Here is a 7,809-nt window from a genome sequence, read left to right on the forward strand (position 1 = left end):
AGGCTGAGGGCTGAATGAGCACCAGGAACAAAAGTAGGTTCTCTCCTTAGAACTGTGTGAACGAAAAGGGTGGGAAAGGTCAGCCTGCCCGCTGCCTGCCCTGAATCCACTGTGGAAGAAAGGATTTCATCTGGCATACCTCCCAGCAACCCCAATTTAAAAGAAATCTGCCAAGGCAGAAATGTCTCTTTGGATTTTATCAGATCATATAGATCCTAGTTATAGAGAAACACACAAAAAAGAAACTAATCTGTTCTATACCTCTGGGCCCAAACAAAATTACGTTAAGACAATGACTTAATGTGCTATGAACGTCGCCTGTGGAGCCCTGGGTCCTTTGCTCTGGGTTCTGAACCCTTTGCTCTGCTTGCAGCTTCCACTATTGTTGAACTCAGTCAGTGACTCACTCCAGGATCCTGGGTAGGTCTGGCGGTCATGGTTCTATGGCGTTCTGTACCCATGGTGCCAAAGGACAGGAAGGGCAGGAGCAGGAGGACTCTCCAGATTCAATTAAACAGAGGAGAGACTCTCGGCAGCTTCTATGGGGAAAACATACACAACTTTCCTTTCACTGTAGCAGTGAACTATGATGAATAGGTTTTTATTAAAGTACAGAGATGGCAGAAATTTCTCTGGGGATTTCTGCTCAGATTTTTGGCTAATAGGAACACATGATGTGAATTTAGGTAGAAGTAGAAAAGTAAATACTTAATGAATTCCAAGACAATGCCTTTAACTGGTCATCACTAGTTTCAAAATCTAGATAATCTGATTTCTGAAAAATTCCAAGTGAAAATTACAAGTGGTTTTTTCCTCTGCCCAGAAGAGATCTAGGTGGTAACAAGCTGTATAATATGTAGGCCTTGGCACAATACTTCCATACAGTCCAAAGCTTTTCATCAAATGACTTAATGGAATGATGAAATGGAATACAGGGTTATTCAACTCAATTGTAATGTTGAAGGACAATAGTAAACACTTTGAAGACTCATCTCTTGTCAATGATCAAAAACCCTCCAGTTAGTGAGTGTTTTAGTCTTTGTTATTTAAATCAATTTCATCAAACACTTGCAACAAAAATATTTCAAAAGCCCTTTAGGTGTTATGTCAAAGAAAACTTGGATAGCACCATAAACTCAATGAACATTCATGACCACTTTTTGATAATGAGAATGGAATTCTTCAGGGTTAAAGATATAAATATCTAAAGAGTTGCCAATTTTATTTTCCTAAACCTAGACTCTAATTTTCCAGGTCTAGATTCTCCTTTTTCTTTGTAATTGATCTGGCTCATCTTTCTTGATGCTTGGCTGAAATTTATCAGCCCCTTCCCCATACAGATTTCCTCAATTCCTACAATCACGGAGAAGCTCAAGGAAGAGTTGTGCCATATAGCTTCTCATGCCCTGACATGTTGACTCACTGCTGCTGCTCAACTAGAAAGACTCAGGCAAACTAAGATCTGTGTGAATGTTACAACTTTCAGATTCTTCTAAAATGTATTTTATTTTTGTACCATGTTGTATAGAATCACTGTATGTCACTGGTTATCTTTTAATTGACTTGTACTGATGTCTGTAAACTGTGACATAATTACACTACAAGGAATACACTTCTTCAGCTGCTCTTTAGTTCCTGGATAAAAACAGCACAAAGGAATTTTCTGGAAGTATTGGCAGGTAAGCAGTTACACTAGTATTTATTCCTTTAAAACTATTTTTTTTTAATGTAAGAATTTCATAGCCAGTCATAGACATTGCCAGAATCTTTGTTTGGTAGACTGACACTGCTGCTAAGTCACTTCGGTTATGTCCGACTCTGTGCAACCCCATAGACGGCAGCCCACCAGGCACTGCTGTCCCTGGGATTCTCCAGGCAAGAACACTGGAGTGGGTTGCCATTTCCTTCTCCAATGCATGAAAGTGAAAAGGGAAAGTGAAGTCGTTCAGTCATGTCCAACTCTTAGCGACCCCACAGACTGCAGTCTACCAGGCTCCTCCATCCATGGGATTTTCCAGGCAAGAGTACTGGAGTGGGTTGCCACTGCCTTCTCCGAACTGACACTAGAACCCTAATAAATTAATTTAATGAAAAAGGAGACATGCTTGCTTCTAAAGCACATGTGTGGTGAGACTAACGTCCTAAGGAACTGTTGACTGTAGCAGATGAGCTTCACCTGTCAAAATGATAAACTCAAGAAAGCTTTTATTCCTCCTGAAGCTCACAACAATTTGGCTTTCAGACATATAGTGGAGAGTGTAGTCACCAAAGGCACAGAAGTGAATGTTAACCCTGCAAGTGCTGGTACATTATTCGAGGTATACCAGCAGCGCCTTTCTTTTTGAGGGGAAAGAAACAGCTTGAACCACACCTTTGCTCCTATCATTTTGGTTGGAACTCATGTTTCTAAGGTTCTGATATAGTCATAGTGAAGTTGGGAGTCTTGGCCCACTATGATACTGCTGGCTGGGACAAGCAGAGAAGACAAAGGAGCAAGAATCCTAGCCATCTTTCTGCAGTCGTGCGGTGGTTAAGTCCCACTGATGCTTCATCCTTTCTCTACATGAGCACTTCAAGAATAACAGCAAAGTAGACAGATGGCTGTGAGGGCCTCTAAGTAAGACTTGTTCTTCACAGCTGAGGCATTCTACCCCACTGCCTTGCTGAGGCCTGACTCAACCATTAGGCCCACTACAAGCCCCCAGAGTGCATTCACGGGGGCTGATTCCTGCTCACTGCAGTCAGTAGGGTAACCAGGAGGCTGTTCAGAGTGCGTGACCCTGAGTACCAGGAGGACATTAAAAATCTAGATCAGTGCTGGTCAGCAGAAATATAATGGGAGCCTCATGTATAATTTATAATTTTCTAGATATCATATTAAAAAAGTAAAAAGAAACAGGTAAAATGAATTTTAATACTAGATTTTACTTAACATACCCAAGATCCTCTATAGATTTTATTCAAATTCACTAGTTTTTTTTACTATTGAAGTTTTTCTGGTATAAGATTCAGTCCAGAGTCTCCTTTAATCTGAAATAGCTCCATAATCTTTGGCTTCCCTGACCTTGACATTTCTGAGGAGTCCTGCCCAGTTATTTTGCAAGCATCCCTTTGTTTTGGTTTGTGTGATATTTGCCCATGATTAGATCTATGCTGTGTATTCAGGACCCAGTGCTACAGAAGGGCTGTGGTGTCCTTGGTGTATCCTATCAGAGGCATCCGATGTTGATTTGCCCCATTACTGGTGATTTTAACTTTTTAAAAATTGAGATGTGCTTGACACATAACATTATATTAGTTTCAGGTGTACAACATCCATCACCACAGATACTTATACTTTTTTTTTCCTTCAACATGTGGCTTGTGGGATCTCAGTTCCCCACCCAGGGACTGAACCTGGGCCATGGCAGTGAAAGCCCAGAATCCTCACCAGTAAACCACCAAGGAACTCCCTACAATTTTTTTCTTGTGATGAGAACTTTAACATCTACTGTCTTAGCAATTTTCAAATATACAATACAGTATTATTATCTGTAGTCACTGTGCTACACATTATATCCCCAGGACTTCCAACTGGAAGTTTGTACCTTTTCACTCCTTTTATCCATTTCACCTACTCCCATCTTCTGCCTTGATAATTTTAACTTTATTTGATTCAGGTGGTGTCTTTCAGGTTTCTTCGCTGTAAAATTATTTCTATTTACTAAACTACTAACTGATGGCAAGATACTTTGACACTATGTAAGCATAAGATTTATTATAGTTTTGTTCTCTAATTTTTATCATCCATTGATGATTCTTGCCTGAAACAATTATTACTGCAGCGTTTGCCAAATGGTGACTTTCTATTTTCACCCTCCTTCTACATTTATTAGTTGGAATTCTGCGTGTGGTTCAGGAGAACTTTCTTCCTCATTTGTTTATTTGTATTAGTATGCACTAGAATTCTTATTTTTAATGGGCTATAATTCATTGCTGGGGCTTCCCAGGTGGCACTAGTAGTAAAGAACCCATCTGCCAATACAGAAGACATGAGAGACACCAGTGTGATCCCTCCGTTGGGAATGCCAACCCACTTCAGTATTTTTTGCCTGGAGAATCCCATGGTCAGAGGAGCCTGGCAGGCTACAGTCCATGCGGTTGCAGAGTTAGACATGAGTGAAGTGACTGAGCATGCATGCATAACTCACTGCTAAGGTTATTTATTTTGTTGCTCAAATTAACACAGATTGGCCATTTGGAACCTCTTAACGTTTCGGACACGACTGAAGCAACTTAGCAGCAGCAGCAGCAGCAACGTTTGTCCATGTGTCCCTTCAAGATGTGCTCATCCCTTTTTGGAGCCCTTCCTTTTCTTTTGGGACTACAAAATATCCCAGGTTCATCTTGTACTTTCCTTGTCCAGATATCAGCCACTGATAAGGAACCTTGCTTCCTTTTAGTGGAGAATGGTATTTAGAAAATAACATCTGAACATTAGGTGTTATCCAATCTAGCATTAGATGTTTGTTCTTTGCTATGAGGTATTACTGTTCTCATGCCTCTCTATGAACAGAGCTAGGCTATATATGTGTGTGTGTCTGTACATACACACACACATGCACACATATGTGTATTTCATCTATATTTCTATATATATATATCTATATAAATAGAAAACCATTCATTCACAACATTATCTCGAATTCCAATCCAAAACAGCATAGAGTTCACTCATTTTTCTCCTTTTCAGTGAGACACCTGGCCCCAATTACTCCTTTGATCAATTCCTCTGAATGTAACCAATTTCCCATAGGTTATCACCACCCATCCTTATATGGATGCCGACCTCACTATGTTTGGGCTGTCAGTGTTGTTCTGTGAATAGGTTGCCTTCCTCATTCTGCCTAGACTCTGACACTATATGCCAGCACACCAACCCTTTGCCCTTTTCCTGAGCCCACATCTGCATGGAGGCAAGTAAATACCTCAGTTAGCAGGGAAAACCAGGAAAGTGGATTTTGTTTAGGCAGCCAACACTGTTACAGCACCCATTCCCATCTTGGTATTAGTAACATAATTTTCCTTGGGGATACCATACACCTTCTCAAACTATCCTTGTGATTTAAATGGGACAAGATCCACCCTTGGCTCCAGTGAGAGGTTAACCACAAGGCAAGCACTTGAGCAATGTGCTTGGTTCGAGCATGGGCACATGACCTAAGTCAGGTCATAGACAGCCTTGCCTAAAATTGCTGAAAGTATTATATAGAAATAGAATCTCTTTCTACTGATGTTGCTAAGTCTTGGACTCCCGATAGTCATCTTTCCACCACATCTGAAAAATGAAGTTAACGTAAAGAAAAACAGATTTATGACTTGGAGAGAGATAAAGATTCCATACATCATTGTTTAAGCATCTTGATCAAGCCATGCCTGAAGCTATAACTTCTAAGTTTATCTGCTATATGAGCCAATGAATTTTACTTTTTGCTTACACCTATTTGAGATGGGTTTCTGTCACTTGCAACCAAAAGTGTTCTCACTAAAACAGCTGGAGCTTAGATAGTTTTTATATTCTCCCAACAACTGGGGAAGGATTAACTACCATAATTCTTAGCCTAATATAGTGGGATGAAGCAAAAACAAAAACTTTGGACTTTAAGTGAAAACTCTGTGGAAGAGTTGGATGGTTTAAAAAAATTTCTATGGGTCCTAATATATTTTTAAATTTTATGCCAGACTTACTTAACCAGTCTTTTTCCTTTCCACATGTAAAAAATTTTGGCAACAATACTAAAACTTTCACATTTAAGATCAGGCAAGGAATTATAAGCATGTATTTTAAAGCAGCTTCAGTTCCTCAAGAGAGCAGCTAAGTTGATTCCTTATCTTCTTTTCCTATACTGGACTTCTAGTCATCCTCTAACTGCAGCCAATAACAAACACTGTTATTAGACTCTCAAACATATGGCATATATCAGTTTAAAAAACAAACTCATACAAGGCGACTCAGAAGGCTGCATCTGGGCATCTCAAGAGAGTGGTTCCAAAGGGAAGCCAGAAGCCTAAAATGAACAAATGGATGTTTTGGTCCAAAGACAATGATTTGGTTTTCTGTGTTTATTTTAGTCATCCATTCATCATTGGGACAGAGGTCACTGTTCCAGTCAGGCAACATAGCATCTTGCCTGGGGTTTGCAGAGAAAAGCCAGACAAGGAGGAGCAGAGTCAGCAGGACTCAACTACCAACCATGACAGGAGAAGTGAGCAGCTTCCCCCACAGCTGTGCGTCTCATGTTGTCTCTGTAAACCTCAAAGTTGGCATTGGGAAAGCTTTCTTTAAGATGACAGACTGCTCTTTTCCTTTGTCTCGCCTGTGTTTCCTGGCCCATGTCTGCATCAGTTTTGCCCTCAGTTTGAGGTGGTGGCAGCATGACCCTGCCATACAGTGGAACCACTCAGTCACCACCAAACTGTCACTCAGTTCCTGGCAGAAAAGACTTCACACCCATAATCCTGTAATCTTTTCCTCCAACAAGGACTCCATTTCACTTGAAGAGGTTGAAATGAATAGCTTTTGTCATTTGGAATTTGAGCACATCTGGATGAATTTTTAGTTTAAAAAAAAATCAGGCCATAAAAAAAGTCAACAATATTCCTGTTTTGAGGACAAATGTGATTTAATTATATCAAACATATGTTAGAAAGCTTGGCTCACTCTTATTTTTCCATCCTGCTGAAGGTGACAAAGATAGCTGAGCTACTTCGTACTCTGCTTCATGCTGATCAGATAAGGCAGGTGATACAGACTCAGGGCTAGTTCTGGCTGCAAGGCATTTTAAAGATCCAACAGAAAGAAAGCAAAGAAAGCTCTAAAACATCACTGGCAGTTTATTTTTACTTAAACTTTAACAAATTTAGACCTTTTTTAAAAGACAGTCTCTCCAAACCTTCCTTCGGAGACTACAAACCCAAAGCCCGAACCCAGGGAAGCTCACCCCTGAACCTCCCATATAAAAGAGAAACCTCATGACTGAACTTTTTACTCAAATTTCACAGTTCTAGAGTGATATGTCTAAGGAACAAATCGGCTTCATACCCCAGTGAAATCTTTGGTAGATAGAAAATATTCCTTGATGGCTCAATCAATAAAGAATCCACCTATAATGCAGGAGATCCAGGTATGATCCCTCAGGCAGGAAGATCCACTGGATGAGGAAATGGCAACACACTCCTGTATTCTTGCCTGGAAAATTCCATGTTCATGGGGTCCCAAAGAGTTAGACGAGACTGAACAACTAACACTTTCACTTTACTTTCACTTTTTCTCCATTAGTGCTTCTATAATCATTCACCAAATCTAATCAACTTTCCTTCCTATATGATTGTCATATTTATTTGCTCCTCTTCATTCCCATTTGTTCAAGGCTCTATCATTTCTCAACTGAGTAACTGCGAAAGTGTCTTAACTAATTTTCCTGCCCCAATCTTCCACCCTGCCAGGAGAATGATCTTTCTATTCCATGTTCTAAAATGTCCTTCCTTTGCTTAAAATTTATTTTTTTATGTATTTTTGTAGTTGATTTATAATGTTGTGTTATTTCTGGTGTTCAATAAAGTGATTCAGTTATACATCTATATACATTCTTTTTCACATTTTTTTCCATTACGGTTTATCACAGGATATTGAGTAGAGTTCCCTGTGCTATACAGTAGGACCTTGATTTTTTAATCTGTTTTATATATAGTAGTTCAGTTCAGTCACTCAGTCATGTCCGACTCTTTGTGACCCCATGAATCGCAGCACGCCAGGCCTCCCTGTCTATC

At 39.9% G+C, this 7,809-nt stretch overlaps 1 long non-coding RNA gene across 1 annotated transcript; it reads left to right on the forward strand.

Moving 5' to 3' along the window:
• Positions 1–1,375: 1,375 nt before the first annotated feature.
• On the forward strand, positions 1,376–7,569 carry LOC147378349 (uncharacterized). The gene is made up of 3 exons (XR_015149779.1): positions 1,376–1,679; positions 4,229–4,379; positions 6,112–7,569. It is a non-coding gene; the product is annotated as an uncharacterized LOC147378349 (long non-coding RNA).
• Positions 7,570–7,809: the final 240 nt, after the last annotated feature.

This window comes from Bos grunniens, chromosome 2, assembly GCF_055505025.1.
Source record: "Bos grunniens cultivar Pamir isolate PY7600 chromosome 2, Bosgru_T2T1.0, whole genome shotgun sequence".
Taxonomy (NCBI): Eukaryota; Metazoa; Chordata; class Mammalia; order Artiodactyla; family Bovidae; genus Bos; species Bos grunniens.